At 47.2% G+C, this 17252-nt stretch overlaps 1 protein-coding gene across 2 annotated transcripts in view; it reads left to right on the forward strand.

Annotated features, from left to right (window-relative positions):
- Positions 1–14470: 14470 nt before the first annotated feature.
- Positions 14471–17252, forward strand: part of LOC139233774 (thyroid hormone receptor alpha) — a 483608-nt gene continuing 480826 nt past the window's right edge. Inside the window, exon 1 of one of the 2 annotated variants that reach the window (XM_070864283.1) lies at positions 14471–15028. The gene's annotated coding sequence lies outside the window, so the exon portion shown is untranslated. Of the gene's footprint in view, positions 15029–15111; positions 15203–17252 lie in introns of those variants that run through there. The other variant, XM_070864282.1, reaches the window with a different exon arrangement.

Genomic DNA, 17252 nt, shown 5'->3' on the forward strand with positions numbered 1-17252 from the left:
GTGTTCCCAGCACTTTCTGCTTTTATTTAAGCAGTGGTGTGCAACCAGTTAAAACTTACCATTTCTCTCTCTCACCAACCTATCTATTACTAACATAAATTAGCCAAAGATTGACTTGATTACATTTTTATTATGACAGAATGAAGCTTCACACCAGAGAGCATTTCTTAATTCAAAGCATATTTCAAATAAAGTGAAAACAATTCAATCTTGCTTATTTTTTGTAGAATTTTGGATGCAATCCTCAAAAGGTTCTTGCACAAATGTTGGCCAACTAGGAGCTTGAACTGTCTTACTTTCAGGCTCTTTTACTCAAGGGGATAACATTAGAAAGCCAAAATGTACAATTACCACCTTTTTAAATAGATGGATATCTTTTCACAGAATCATAGAACGGTTACAGCACAGAAGGAGTCCACTTGGTCTGTCGAGCCCATGCTGACTCTCTGCAAGAGCACTTCAGCTAGTCCCACTTCCCCGCCCTTTCCCTGTAGCCCTGCAAAATGTTATTGTTCAGGTACTTATCCAATTCCCTTTTGAAAGCCACAATTGAATCTGCCTCCACCACCCGTTCAGGCGATGCATTCCAGATCCTAACCACGCGCTGCGTAAGTTTTTCCTCGTGTTGCCTTTGGTTCTTCTACCAATCATCTTAAATCTGTGTCCTCTGGTTCTTGACCCTTCCGCCAATGGGAACAGTTTCTCATTATCTACTCTGTCTAGACCCATCATGATTTTGAACACCTCTTATAGAAACATAGAAACATAGAAAATAGATGCAGGAGCAGGCCATTCAGCCCTTCTAGCCTGCACCGCCATTCAATGAGTTCATGGCTGAACATGAAACTTCAGTACCCCATTCCTGCTTTCTCGCCATACCCTTTGATCCCCCGAGTAGTAAGGACTTCATCTAACTCCCTTTTGAATATATTTAGTGAATTGGCCTCAACTACTTTCTGTGGTAGAGAATTCCACAGGTTCACCACTCTCTGGGTGAAGAAGTTTCTCCTTATCTCGGTCCTAAATGGCTTACCCCTTATCCTTAGACTGTGACCCCTGGTTCTGGACTTCCCCAACATTGGGAACATTCTTCCTGCATCCAACCTGTCCAAACCCGTCAGAATTTTAAACGTTTCTATGAGGTCCCCTCTCACTCTTCTGAACTCCAGTGAATACAAGCCCAGTTGATCCAGTCTTTCTTGATAGGTCAGTCCCGCCATCCCGGAATCAGTCTGGTGAATCTTCGCTGCACTCCCTCAATAGCAAGAATGTCCTTCCTCAAGTTAGGAGACCAAAACTGTACACAATACTCCAGGTGTGGCCTCACCAAGGCCCTGTACAACTGTAGCAACACCTCCCTGCCCCTGTACTCAAATCCCCTCGCTATGAAGGCCAACATGCCATTTGCTTTCTTAACCGCCTGCTGTACCTGCATGCCAACCTTCAATGACTGATGTACCATGACACCCAGGTCTCGTTGCACCTTCCCTTTTCCTATCTGTCACCATTCAGATAATAGTCTGTCTCTCTGTTTTTACCACCAAAGTGGATAACCTCACATTTATCCACATTATACTTCATCTGCCACGCATTTGCCCACTCACCTAACCTATCCAAGTCACTCTGCAGCCTCATAGCATCCTCCTCGCAGCTCACACTGCCACCCAACTTAGTGTCATCCGCAAATTTGGAGATACTACATTTAATCCCCTCGTCTAAATCATTAATGTACAATGTAAACAACTGGGGCCCCAGCACAGAACCCTGCAGTACCCCACTAGTCACTGCCTGCCATTCCGAAAAGTACCCATTTGCTCCTACTCTTTGCTTCCTGTCTGACAACCAGTTCTCAATCCACGTCAGCACACTACCCCCAATCCCATGTGCTTTAACTTTGCACATTAATCTCCTGTGTGGGACCTTGTCGAAAGCCTTCTGAAAGTCCAAATATACCACATCAACTGGTACTCCTTTGTCCACTTTATTGGAAACATCCTCAAAAAATTCCAGAAGATTTGTCAAGCATGATCTCCCTTTCACAAATCCATGCTGACTTGGACCTATCATGTCACCTCTTTCCAAATGCACTGCTATGACATCCTTAATAATTGATTCCATCATTTTACCCACTACTGAGGTCAGGCTGACCGGTCTATAATTCCCTGCTTTCTCTCTCCCTCCTTTTTTAAAAAGTGGGGTTACATTGGCTACCCTCCACTCGATAGGAACTGATCCAGAGTCAATGGAATGTTGGAAAATGACTGTCAATGCATCCGCTATTTCCAAGGCCACCTCCTTAAGTACTCTGGGATGCAGTCCATCAGGTCCTGGGGATTTATCGGCCTTCAATCCCATCAATTTCCCCAACACAATTTCCCGACTAATAAAGATTTCCCTCAGTTCCTCCTCCTTACTAGACCCTCTGACCACTTTTATATCCGGAAGGTTGTTTGTGTCCTCCTTAGTGAATACTGAACCAAAGTACTTGTTCAATTGGTCTGCCATTTCTTTGTTCCCCGTTATGACTTCCCCTGATTCTGATTGCAGGGGACCTACGTTTGTCTTTACTAACCTTTTTCTCTTTACATACCTATAGAAACTTTTGCAATCCGCCTTAATGTTCCCTGCAAGCTTCTTCTCGTACTCCATTTTCCCTGCCCTAATCAAACCCTTTGTCCTCCTCTGCTGAGTTCTAAATTTCTCCCAGTCCCCAGGTTCGCTGCTATTTCTGGCCAATTTGTATGCCATTTCCTTGGCTTTAATACTATCCCTGATTTCCCTAGATAGCCACGGTTGAGCCACCTTCCCTTTTTTATTTTTACGCCAGACAGGAATGTACAATTGTTGTAATTCATCCATGCGGTCTCTAAATGTCTGCCATTGCCCATCCACAGTCAACCCCTTAAGTATCATTAGCCAATCTATCTTAGCCAATTCATGCCTCATACCTTCAAAGTTACCCTTCTTTAAGTTCTGGACCATGGTCTCTGAATTAACTGTTTCATTCTCCATCCTAATGCAGAATTCCACCATATTATGGTCACTCTTCCCCAAGGGGCCTCGCACAATGAGATTGCTAATTAATCCTCTACACAACACCCAGTCTAAGATGGCCTCCCCCCTAGTTGGTTCCTCGACATATTGGTCTAGAAAACCATCCCTTATGCACTCCAGGAAATCCTCCTCCACCGTATTGCTTCCAGTTTGGCTGGCCCAATCTATGTGCATATTAAAGTCACCCATTATAACTGCTGCACCTTTATTGCATGCACTCCTAATTTCCTGTTTGATGCCCTCCCCAACATCACTACTACTGTTTGGAGGTCTGTACACAACTCCCACTAACGATTTTTGCCCTTTAGTGTTCTGCAGCTCTACCCATATAGATTCCATATCATCCAAGCTAATGTCTTTCCTAACTATTGCATTAATCTCCTCTTTAACCAGCAATGCTACCCCACCTCCTTTTCCTTTTATTCTATCCTTCCTGAATGTTGAATACCCCTGGATGTTGAGTTCCCAGCCCTGATCATCCTGGAGCCACGTCTCCGTAATCCCAATCACATCATATTTGTTAACATCTATTTGCACAGTTAATTCATCCACCTTATTGCGGATACTCCTTGCATTAAGACACAAAGCCTTCAGGCTTGCTTTTTTAACACCCTTTGTCCTTTTAGAATTTTGCTGTACAGTGGCCCTTTTTGTTCTTTGCCTTGGGTTTCTCTGCCCTCCACTTTTCCTCATCTCCTTTCTGTCTTTTGCTTTTACCTCATTTTTGTCTCCCTCTGTCTCCCTGCACAGGTTCCCATCCCCCTGCAATATTAGTTTAACTCCTCCCCAACAGCACTAGCAAACACTCCCCTTAGGACATTGGTTCCGGTCCTGCCCAGGTGCAGACCGTCCGGTTTGTACTGGTCCCACCTCCCCCAGAACCGGTTCCAATGCCCCAAGAATTTTAATCCCTCCCTGCTGCACCACTGCTCAAGCCATGTATTCATCTGCGCTATCCTGCGATTCCTACTCTGACTAGCACGTGGCACTGGTAGCAATCCCGAGATTACTACTTTTGAGGTCCTACTTTTTAATTTAGCTCCTAGCTCCTTAAATTCTTTTCGTAGGACCTCATCCCTTTTTTTACCTATGTCGTTGGTACCAATGTGCACCACGACAACTGGCTGTTCTCCCTCCCATTTCAGAATGTCCTGCACCCGCTCCGAGACATCCTTGACCCTTGCACCAGGGAGGCAACATACCATCCTGGAGTCTCGGTTGCGTCCGCAGAAACGCCTATCTATTCCCCTCACCATCGAATCCCCTATCACTATCGCGCTCCCAATCTTTTTCCTGCCCTCCTTTGCAGCAGAGCCACCTACGGTGCCATGAACTTGGCTGCTGCTGCCCTCCCCTGATGAGTCATCCTCCCCAACAGTACTCAAAGCAGTGTATCTGTTTTGCAGGGGGATGACCACAGGGGACCCCTGCACTATCTTTCTTGCACTGCTCTTCCTGCTGGTCTTCCATTCCCTATCTGGCTGTGGACCCTTCTCCTGCGGTAAGACCAACTCACTACACGTGATACTCACGTCATTCTCAGCATCGTGGATGCTCCAGAGTGAATCCACCCTCAGCTCCAATTCCGCAACGTGGACCGTCAAGAGCTCGAGGCGGATACACTTCCCACACACGTAGCGCCCAGGGACACCGGAAGTGTCCCCGAGTTCCCACATGGTACAGGAGGAGCATATCACATGGCCGAGCTCTCCTGCCATGTCTTAACCTTAGATACCCTTAAATTGGTAATAACAATGTTACAGTTCACTTACTGATATAAAAAATAAAAGAAAAGCTACTCACCAATCACCAGCCAATCACTCTTCAAATATTCTCTCAAACTTCACTGCTCTAAAGAGAACAACCCCAGCTTTTCTAGTCTATCCATGTAACTGAAGTTCCTCATCCATGGAACCATTCTCTTAAATCTTTCTACACCTTTTCTAAGGCCTTCACATCCTTCCTAAAGTGCGGTGCCCAGAATTGGACACAATACTCCAGATGAGGTCAAACCAGTATTTTATAAAGATTCATCATAACTTCCTTGCTTTTGCACTCTATGGGGCCAAAATTCACCGTCGCCGAAGGGACGGCCACTGCGGGGTTTGGACGACCAATCAAAAAAAATCGATCGGCCGCTGTGGTCGGCTACTTTTCCCTCCCCGAGCCATATTCAGCTCGGGGGGGGGGGGATTTGAGTGGTGCACACTTCCACTGGAAACGACGGGGTGAAGCCGCTGTAAAGCTAAGTTTCCAGCAGTAAGGTCTGCAACATGGGGCCGCTGAAAATTGGCCAGGACAGCGATTTGCAGCAACAAAAAGGTAGGAGTTGTTCAAGCAGTGCCCCCGTGAGGTATTCGAGTCGGTGCTCAAACACAATACCGCTGGAGGTTTGCCGCGATCGGGGCCCTTTGGTAGTGAAATCGTTTTATTAATTTTAGTATTTTTATTTCAGATTCCAGCATCCGCTGTATTTATCTTTTCATATAGTTTTATTAATTGTTTTGGCTCCATTCAACCTGCTGAGTGCTGCTCAGAGGTTTGTACATACTTTTGTACAACTTTCAGAACTGACTCTGTGGGCTGCAGAGACCTGCTTGGCCGGGTTCACCCTGAGGATGGGAGGAGTGTTGGGAGGACGATGCCTGGTACACCTGCTCAGAAGCAAGGTGTCGCCGTCAGCACCGTGCAGACAGGCAGCGGGCACGGGAGCAGCAGCCATGATTCGTTCATTCTGTGCCAGACCAGTGTGCCCGCTGTCTTTACTAGCACCAGAGCATGCATACAATGACGCCCATTGTGCCACCATTGAGCAGTGCATAGGCATCCTTAAGCAGCAGTTCCGGTGCCTGGACCGCTCTGGTGGCAGTTTGCCGTATTCTGCTCAACGGGTCTCCATAATCGTCGTGGTCTGCTGCATGCTGCACAACCTGGCCATCATGAGGGGTCAGCCACTGGAGGTTGAGCCGGCAGTACCACCTGAGGAGGAGGAGGAGGAGGAGGAGGAGGAGGATCCCCGTCGCCCCAGAGCCTGGAGGCATCGACCCATCGCCACTCTGGAAGTGCCGGGTGCAGATTGGCCAGCTCTCTCCTGGGAGGGTGCGTCCTCACACATATGGAGGTGCCTGGCACCTCCCCTGCAATCTCCCTCCATGCCAGGTCTCCCCACGTCAAAACACAGTATTCTTCTTCTGTCCTCCACACCGTCCATCAGTGTCTCCAGCTCCATATCAGTGAACCTGTTGGCTCTCCTTGCGCCTCTTACACCTGCCATCCTTCCAAACTCCTTCCCCCCTCAGGGCCTTGCTGTAGATTCTGCCCTTTAAAAAGGCCATGGAACAGCTGGCTCATTAGAAACCCTTACCTGCATGCTGAATTTCTCAGTGGTGATAACGCTCAAATTAAGACAGCCACACTGCTGAAAAATCCACTTTGGAGGGTTCATGAGTGCTGGAACCCATTTGTTCACTTTTGGAGCTGAATATAAGGTGACTCAGCCACTCAAAAATGTCGGCGCTTGTGGCTACAAAAAAGTGGGGGGAGCACCAGCTTTCCAACGGTACTGAATTTCGGGCCCTGTGCCTCTATTTATGAAGCCCAGGACCCCATATGCTTTTTAACTGCTTTCTCAACCTGCCCTGCCACCTTCAGCGATTAATGTACATAAACCCCCAGGTCTCTCTGTTCATGCTCCCCGTTTAGAATTGTATCCTTTAGTTTATATTGCCTCTCCTTGTGCTTCCTACCAAAATGTATCACTTTGCCCTTCTCTGCATTAAACTCCCCCTGCCACATGTCCGCCCATCCCACCAGCCTGTCTATGTCTTCTTGAAGTCTATCACTATCCTCCTCATTGTTCACTATACTTTCAAGTTGTGTGTCATCTGCAAATTTTCAAACTGTGTTCTGTACACCCAAGTCTAAGTCATTAATGTATATCAAAGAAAGCAGTGGTCCTAGAAACGACCCCTGGGGAACACCACTGTATACCTTCCTCCAATTCAAAAAACCGTTCACCACTACACTCTGTTTCCAGTCACTTAGTCAATTTCATATCCATGCTGACACTGTCTCTTTTATTCCATGGGCTAGCCTGATATGTGGCACTTTATCAAACGCCTTTTGGAAGTCCAGGTGCACCACGTTAACCGCATTGCCCTCATCAACCCTCTCTGTTAGCTCATCAAAAAACTCGACCAAGTTAGTTAAACATGATTTGCCTTTCTGGCTTTCCTTAATTAATCCACACTTGTCCAAGTGACTGTTAATTTTGTCCCTGATTATCATTTCTAAAAGTTTCCCCACTACCGAGGTTAAACCGACTGGCCTATAGTTGCTGGGATTATCCTTGCATCCTTTTTTGAACAAGGGTGTAACATTTGCCATTCTCCAGTCCTCTGACACCATCCCCGTATCTAAGGAGGATTGGAAGATAATGGCCAGTACCTCCACAATTTCCACCTTTACTTATCTCAGTATCCTAGGATGCATCCCATTCAGTCCTGGTGACTTATCTACTTTAAGTACAGCCAGTCTTTCTAGTACCTCCTCTTTATCAATTTGTATCCCATCCAGTAGCTCAACTACCTCCTCTTTCACTATGACTTTGGCAGCATCTTTTTCCTTGCTGAAGATAGATGCAAAATACTCATTTAGTACCTCAGCCATGCCCTCTGCCTCCATACGTAGGTCTCCTTTTTGGTCCCTAATCGACCCCACCCCTCTTCCCAAATCTCTGCCCATGAATGTCCTTCTCCCGGGAATGCGTGCGATCTGTCAAAATAAATTTTGACAGTTCGCAAGTGCCGGGTTCATGTGCATTGCGCGTAGAGAACCGACATTTGTGAGGCCTCATTGGTGTGGGCGCACATCATACGCACCCAGAGAGGCTGCAATTTTCGGGCCATTGTTATGACGAGATGCTAATTAAGAAATAATCTGAATACTAAGAAATGCCAAGCGTGCTACTGATTGCACAGTTCCTAGAATAGTTTTATTATTCTAATTGTTCTAATTATTCTAATTGTTTAATTATTCCAGTGTCCTGGCCAATATTTATCTCTCAATCAACATCACAAAAACAGATTATCTGGTCATTATCACATTGCTGTTTGTAGGAGCTTGCTGTGCGCAAGTTGGCTGCCGCGTTTCCCACATTACAACAGTGACTACACTCCAGTGGGGTCTCGTGCGGTAGCTAAGCAGGACTCGGGATAGGCGAGTCTGCAGTGAGCCTTCAGTTACCCTCTTCAAGCTCTGCTTGATGGTTTGCACTGCTCTCTCTGCCTGACCATTGGATGCTGGTTTGAACAGGGCAGATGTAACATGTTTGATCCCATTACGGGTCATGAACTCTTTGAACTCGGCACTGGTGAAACATGGCCCATTGTTGCTCACAAGGACATCAGGCAGGCCGTGCGTGGCAAACATGGCCCGTAGGCTTTCAGTGGTGGCAGTGGACGTGCTTGCCGACATTATTTCACATTCAATCCATTTGGAGCACGCATCTACAACCGCTAGGAACATTTTACCCAAAACCGGGCCTGCATGGTCGACGTGGATCCTGGACCACGGTTTGGAGGGCCAAGACCATAAACTTAGTGGCGTCTCCCTGGATGCATTGCTTGACTGCGAGCATGTGTTACATTTGTGCACGCAGGACTCTACGTCTGCATCGATACCGGGCCGCCACATGTGGGATTTGGCTATCGCTTTCATTATTACAATGCCTGGGTGAATACTGTGGAGGTCACTGATGAAAGTGTCCCTGCTCTTCTTGGGGACCACTACCCGATTACCCCACAGAAGGCAGTCGGCCTATATAGACATTTCATCTTTGCGCCGCTGGAACTGCTTTATCTCTTCCTGCATTTCCACTGGGACACTGGGCCAGCTCCCGTGAAACACACAGTTTTTTACTAGGGGCAGTAGGGGTCCTGGCTCGTCCAGGTTCTAATCTGTCGGGCTGAGACGGGTGATTGCTCACTCTCGAATGCTTCCATTACCATGACTAAATCTGTGGGCTGTGCCATTTCCACCCCCTTGGTGGGCAATGGCAGCCGACTGAGAGCCTCGGCACAGTTTTTTGTGCCTGGCCTGTGGCGGATGGTATAGCTGTATGCGGACAACGTGAGCGCCCATCTCTGGATGCGGGCCGATGCATTCGTATTTATCCCCTTATTTTTGGAAAAAAGGGATATCAGGGGCTTATGGTCAGTTTCCAATTCAAATTTGAGCCCAAACAGATATTGATGCATTTTCTTCCCATAAACACACGCTAACACTTCTTTTTCAATCATGCTGTAGGCCCTCTCAGCCTTAGACAGACTTTTGGATGCATAAGCAACCAGTTGCAATTTCCCAGATCCATTAGCTTGTTGCAATACACACCCGACCCCGTACGACGACGCATCACATGCTAGTACCAAATGCTTACATGGATCATACAACACAAGCAATTTGTTTGAGCGTAACAATTTTCTAGCTTTTACAAAGGCATTTTCTTGGCTTTTACCCCATACCCCATTCATCTCCTTTATGCAGTAAGATGTGCATTGGTTCTAACAGTGTGCTGGGAGCCGGTGAGAAGTTACCAAAGTAGTTCAGGAGTCCTAGAAACGACCGCAACTCCATCACATTCTGTGGCCTTGGTGCATTCTTGATTGCCTCCGTCTTCGAATCGGTGGGCCTGATGCCGTCCGCCGCAATTCTTCTCCCCAGGAACTCCACTTCAGGCGCCAGGAAAACGCACTTCGAACGTTTTATCCTGAGCTCCACGCAGTTGAGTCGACTAAGAACCTTCTCCATGTTCTGCAGATGCTCGACTGTGTCCCGACCTGTAACCAAGATGTCGTCCTGAAAGACCACCGTGCGCGGGACCGATCTCAGTAAGACTTCCATGTTTCTCTGGAATTTCGCCGCAGCTGATTGAATCCCAAATGGGCATCTGTTGTAAATGAAGAGACCTTTGTGCGTGTTGATGCAGGTGAGGCCCTTCGATGATTCCTCCAGTTCCTGTGTCATGTAGGCTGAGGTCAAGTCCAGCTTCGTGAACGTCTTTCCTCCCGCCAGCGTCGCAAATAGGTCGTCTGCCTTTGGTCGTGGGTATTGATCCTGCAGGGAGAAACAATTAATAGTTACTTTGTAATCACCACAGATTCTGATGGTGCCGTTTCCTTTGAGGACTGGAACAATTGGACTTGCCCACTCGTTGAACTCACGAAATGATGCCCTCTCATTGCAGCCAGTCCAGCTCGATCTCCACCCTCTCTCTCATCATGTACGGTACTGCTCTCACCTTGTGATGGATGGGTCGCGCCCCCGGAATCAAATGGATCTGCACTTTTGCTCCTTGGAACTTCCCGATACCTGGTTCGAACAGCGAGGGGAACTTGTTTAAGATCTGGGCACACGAAGTGTCGTCAACGGACGAGAGCGCTCGGACGTCGTCCCAGTTCCAGCGTATCTTTCCCAGCCAGCTCCTGCTGAGCAGCATAGGACCGTCACCCTGTACCACCCAGAGTGGTAGCTTGTGCACCGCTCCATCGTAGGAGACCTTTACAGTAACACTGCCGATAACGGGAATCAGTTCCTTTGTGTAAGTTCTCAGTTTAGTGAGAATGGGAGTCAGGAGTGGCCTTGAGGCCTTGCTGCACCACAATTTATCGAAAGTCTTTTTGCTCATAATGGACTGTCTCGTGCCCGTGTCCAGTGCCATTGACACCGAGAGCCCATTTAATTCAACCTTCAGCATTATCGGGGGACACTTTGTGATAAATGTGTGCACCCCATATACCTCTGCCTCCTCTTTTTGAGGCTCTGGTTCGTTGTGATCCGCCGTGGATCTGTCCTCCTCTGCAACATGGTGGTTTGCAGGATTAGCAGGGTTTGCAGCTCACCTGTACATACATTGGAGGCGTCCCATTGTTCCACAGCCCTTGCAAATGTACCCTTTGAAGCGGCATGAATGGAAACGATGATCACCCCCGCAGCGCCAACAAGGTGTTAATGGCCTTGCATTCATCACCCTTGATGGTGTGGACTCTGAAACATCTGCAGACATGCAGCTGCAGGCATGTGGGGCCTGCCTTTGAAAACAACATCACTTTGTTCACAGTACTTGTAACAGCACTTGTGTGCTGAGAGATTTGCTTAGTATTGTCACTGGTGGCAATGAATGCCTGGGCTATTGCTATGGCTTTACTCAAGGTTCGGGTCTCTACAGTCAAAAGTTTGAGAAGTATCACTTCATGGCCAATGCCAAGTACGAAGAAGTCCCTGAGCATGTGCTCCAAATTCGCAATGTCCTGCAAGGTGTCTCAGCTCGGCGACATAGCTCGCCACTTCCTGGCCTTCAGACCTTTTGTAGGTGTAGAACCAATACCTTGCCATCAGAATGCATTCCTTCGAGTTCAGGTGCTCCCGGATCAGTGTGCACAAATCATTGTATGATTTCTCTGTGGGTTTCGCTGGAGCAAGCAGATTTTTCATGAGGCAATACATTGGTGCCCCGCAGACGGTGAGGAGAATCGCCCTTCGTTTGGCAGTGTTCACTTCTCTTTCCAGCTCATTGGTCACAAAGTATTGGTCGAGTCACTCCACGAAGGTTTCCCAATCATTTCCCTCCGAAAATTTCTTCAGGATGCCCACTGTTCTCTGCATCGTTGGGTTTGTCATCTGTATCTCGTCGTCAGTTGCTATGTATGAATAAAGAGTCTGACTAGATACTGTGAGCTCAAAGAAAAGTGTGACCTTAGTCTTTTATTGCAGGTCTCCAGATTATCTCTCCAGCCTGTGAGGCTTCCTTAAGTACAGTGCTCCCAAGGGATTGTCGGCCCCCTTGGGATTCCAGAGGATGAGCCCTCTGGTGGCGACACAAGGTATTTACAGGTTTACATATATAACAGGCACATACAGCCAATAAATCGGGACATGGTTGGAAGTCCTGGATTTGTGGGTCGCAGTTGGAGAGGACTTGGGTAGAGAGACCTGGATTGTGAAGTTTGTGTTGGATGGCCAGACACAGGCCAGTAAACAGAATATGAGAGAAATCAATTCTCAAAATGATGAAGGCATAGATGAGAGTTTTAGCAGCAGAAATGGTGAACTCGGGATGTAATATTCTGCAGGTGACAGAAAGCAGTCTCAGTTATGGACCGGTTTGGGCAGAAAATTCAACTGAGGGCTGCAGAGAACGGCAAAGCTGTATCACATTAGCAGGTAGCTAAAGAAATTCATGAATTTAGTGTATGACACACTTAGGTCCTGGTGAGAGATACGAACATACGAACAATGAAGGACAGGTAAAGACCACCTGGTCCATCAAGCCTGTCGCACACAATTGCGATACCCTGTGTATCACAATATATACACTCCATCCCACCCAAAACCTTGTGATCTCCTGAGAGAGGCAAAAAGCAGATGAAAAAACCCAGGCCAATTTGGGGAAAAAAATCTTCAAAATTCCTCTCCGACCCTTCTAGGCCATTGAAACCAGTCCAGGAGATCACTCTGACCATTAAATACCCTGCAGTACCTGTCATGTATCTCACACTACTGTATATAACTGTATCTTACCATGCTATACATGACTGTAACTAGATATGATCTGTAACCACCAGCATACTTTACCACCAGGGGTGTACTTGCAGGAGACACTGCATGCCTGTTCCACATAGGTATATAAAGGCAGGTCTCAGGCAAGTGTGACACTCGAGAGCTATGAAATAAAGGTGCAGGTCCAGAGTGACCTTGACTTCAGCATGTGCCTCGTGTAAGTCTGTACTGCAGGGTCAGGACTTTACAGTACCTACCTTCGGTAGGAGATAATCTCCACCGCAGCCAGAAACAAATCCAGCTTTCACTTGAAGAAATTCAGCGAGTCTGCATCCACCACATCAAACAGCAGCTTGTCCCGGAGGTCGACTGTTCTCTGGGAGAAGAACCACCAAGATGAACTGAATCTCTTCAATTTTGCCAACATTTAGCTGAAGGAACTTTGACTCAGATCTTGATGTCGGGTGGCCAGACAATCAGATTGTGCACCCCTGGAGTCACCTGGGTGTCATCAACAAACATGAAAGCTGGTCGTGTTCTTGAGGATGATGTTGGTGACTGACAGAATGCAGATAATGAATAGGCGAGGTACAAAGTTGGAGCCATGAGGCACACCTTTGAGAATGTAGTGACTACATTCAGACATGTAAAAGTGAAATCACAAGAGAACTGTAATACATAAGTGGACAATGGAAAAGTGACAGTGCATGCATTGAAGTGGAGAGCAGGAGAGAGTTAAAGAATGAAGAGGAGGGATAGTGATCCATGGTCGCAGTTATATCTGATGTCAATGGTAACTTTGATCGGGGCTGTTGCAATCATAGGAGCAGTTGGAAGCTGGATTGGAGGAACTCACACAGAGATAAGAGGTGACATGTAGTTGGGTGACAATTTCTAAGAACCTTAGAGAGGAAGTACAAATTTGAACAAGGACAGTAGAGGATAATAGGGTCGAAGGTGGAATTTGTAAGGGGGTTAGAAACAACCCTTGACGAAAGGGATGGGTCGACTACATCAGTAAGCATGGGGTTGTGTGGGGAAAGTTGGACAATCAGCTAAAGGCTTGGAAGAGGGTCAAGGAATTAGATAGTGGGTTTCACTGAGGTTATGAGACTAATGTGGCCAAGAACTGAAGATGGGGAAGGAGATACAGGGTGTAATGGGTGAGAGCTAGTTTGGGAGGGGACATCATAGTGTATTTATTGTCAAAAATATCCTGACAATTTAGTTATTTCTTTGCTATGGGCTGTTTCGCTCTTGTGGGTAAACAGGTAAAAGTGAAGGAGAATCAGCAGTTAGGAAAAGACTGACTGTGATATGAAGGCATTATTATGGCATTGCACACATCCATACACATAAAGCAAGGCAGATTCACAAGACATTACCTTGATTTATATGATGAATCTCAATGCTGCATTGATCCAAATCAGGGATTTTTCCTTTGATTGGTTTGTGAAGACTTGCACATGTATTTTCAGCCTTCTGTCGCATAGCCTTTTTAAAATCTAATCTGAGGAAATGTTTCCCTCTTTTCTGTGACGACAGTACTCCGTGTGTAGTGAACAATCCTGGTAGATGTAACGCGAATGTAAATTTTATCTGCTGATAGTTTGCCAAAAGCCAAGTGTTGGAAAACAGATCAAGCCTCTTGGGACGTTTTCCTACGTTAGAGGCGCTATATAAATGCAGGTTTTGTTGTCGTCGTCAAATAAACTAGCCTGTCGGTACCTATTTTGCATAACAGTACTATTTCATACACCAATTAGATTGGGCAAACCTGGGGGTGGGGAATTGAACCTTGCACTGACAAAACTGCCGTTCCGCGGAGTGACCAGCAGAAATGTCACTGGCTGCAGAGAACACTTTGGAAACAGTTTTGATTCTATTCGCACAGCATCTGACCTAAAGAATGCAACAGGAGTTCAGGTGCACGTGTGTATCGATGGGACTTCCGCGTTCAATTGGAACACAAGACCCATGGCTTGCAGTGGCTCTGAAATCGGCACTGAGCTCCCCCAGTTTGAACAATGTGTCGGTACGGCCGTCCTGGTAGCCTCCAGATGGCAGCGGTGGTCCTACTACTGACGCACTCACAGACATATCGAGCTGCCAGGTGTTAAATGTTCAACCGTACTACCGCAGCACCTCGACCCCACACATCTCTCTCGCCAGATATGTCATTTCACCACTGAATGTGAAAGCACGTTTTAGTGCGTATGTGTGTTTAAAAAATAACGAGGTCCCTTGTCCTTTTAAAGCGAGCCAGTTCAGCGAGAGAGAGAGAGAGAGAGAGAGTGCGAGTGAGAGCGATAAATCGTGGAGAAACGACTGGGCGAGAGACAGCCAAGAGGCGGAGTCCGGAGCCTACTTTCGGTTTGACAGCGAGAAAAAGAGAGCCTGAGATCAGGAGAAATCAGAGGTGAGAAGCAAGGGGGAGAAAGGAGAAAGGGGGAAGGGGAAGGGGAAGGGGAAGGGGGGTGTGTGTGTGTGTGGGCAAAGAGCCACCTGACATAAAGTGCCCGAGTGAAATTAACCAAAGCTGCCAAGTCCGGGAGAAAATTGACAAGCCCGGGAAAGACAGCAGGAAACTGCGGTAAGTGCACAAACACCAACTCGCTCTTGCTTGGCGCAAAGATTCTAAAATAATCTTGAAATAGAGAGATTGAACTTGCGAGCCAAAGTGCAGTCCGTTCTCCGCCGAAAGTTTTTTTTTTGCTAATGACATCGGAACTCGATACAGTTCAGAAGCTTGTTTGTGGCAATGTAGGATTTCCTGGAGTCTCTGGGTCGCAGCGCCGTCGCCTGTTTTTGAAATCAGTGTGTGTTTGTGTGTTTTTAATAACATTAGTTGAACACACGCCGGTACATCACAACTGGCACCGGTCCTGGACCGCTGGTCATCTGGAGCGGCGTGACCTTTAGCAACCGTGCAACTTTGTTTATATATATATATAAAAAAAAAGAATATATATTGGTTCCAAGTCTTAAATCCTCTTTCCCCAGGTTAGCATTGGCCCCGTGTAACATACATGGAGACCGATGTCATCATTCGGACACATGCCCAAGCTGGTCAGTGAGTGGGATATGTTGACATTTGAGAGACTGATGTTCAATAAAATCCGCCCGTTGGGCTCAGTTTTGCCCAAGCTCGTTTTCTGACGTATTGCCAGAGTTACACCCGTTTTTCTCGGCCACAAATGCACCAGAAATATTTTGCCAAAGTTTCCCCGATGTATAATTAAAATTTGGCGCCACGCAGCTTGCCCACTCGCCTTGGGGTTGGGTGGAGCCTGCTGTCTGCGTTGAAAAAATTATGCCGCACCTTCTGCAAAAAAAGTGACATTTTTGACGTTATTTCAATGGACGTGCATGTGAGTATAGCTCCGGGTTGTGTGTGTGTGAGAGGGAGTGCTGTGTGAGAACATTAGGAAAATCGGATCTGCAACAATACAAGATGCAACGCGGTGCAAGGACCAAGGATTTTTTACAGGATAAAGTGGAGGCACTCGTTACTGTGATTGAGACCAGATGGCAGGAGCTGGACACCAACAGACGTCACATAAAAGTTGCACCCAAAGAAATGAAGAAACGCTGGAACCAACTTGCAGAAGATTACTGTGCAATAGTGACCACCGCGAGGCCTGGGGGCCAATGTAAAAAGAAGTGGCAGGACCTTGGTCAAGTAGTTAGTGTAAGTAATATTTTCATTTATTCAATGGAATTGCAATTGTAAATGTGACCAGCTGTATATGTCCCACCCAGCAGAAAGATACCCTCTCTAAAAAGTTCATATTTTCATCTTTGCAGAGGAAAGTGGCACATAATAAAAAGGAAAGAACTCGAACAGGAGGAGGCCCGGCAAATCTGCAGCCACTGACACCCTTGGAAGAGAGGGTCGCTGCTTTGATAAGTCCTGCCTGGAGAAAAGCAACCACCACTGCACAAGCTGGGCCCACACTTGAGGAAGAGGGTAAGTCCTGCAAATTCTACAGTCTGGCTTTCCTAAATGTTAAGTACTGGGTGGACTAGCCATGCTTTGGTTCCTGGGGATGTCTCCATCAGCTAAGCTTCAGTTGATGCAATGCGCTACCATTCATCGTGGTTCATCATATCAGCCTGCTGCCTGCGCTGTGTGAGCCTACTCATGCCACCTACCCTGCCCCCTCTGCTGCTAACCATTTGCCTGTTCTGTTATATTTTGCAGAACTTGAGGCCAACCCTGATAATGCAGAAGAAGATTCAGACGAGGATGAGCCTGAAGAGGAGAACATCTTCCAATCCCACCTCCAAACTAAGAGCATAGCGGTGAGGGGGAGGGGATGGAGATGGAAGAAGCCTCAGCTGATTTACTGACTTTGGTGGAGGTGCAGATGTCAGCCCCTTCTGTGACTAGTGGTTTGAGTGTTGGTGGGACATTCCATGGTTTCCAATCACCCGAGGCTGCGGGTTCCAGTGGTGTGGTGCAGCGAGGCACACCCAGGACCTTCCGACGCTGCGAGTCCCAGCGGTGGGGTGCGAGCCACAGCTGTGGGGAGGAGGGGAAGGAGAGCTCAACTGGGCTTTCCTGAGGTGCAGGATCTAACAGATATGGTTCAGATGATGGCAGTGGGTGGGGAAAGCATTGACCTTACATGATCACTTCT

This window comes from Pristiophorus japonicus, chromosome 21 (assembly GCF_044704955.1).
Source record: "Pristiophorus japonicus isolate sPriJap1 chromosome 21, sPriJap1.hap1, whole genome shotgun sequence".
Taxonomy (NCBI): Eukaryota; Metazoa; Chordata; class Chondrichthyes; family Pristiophoridae; genus Pristiophorus; species Pristiophorus japonicus.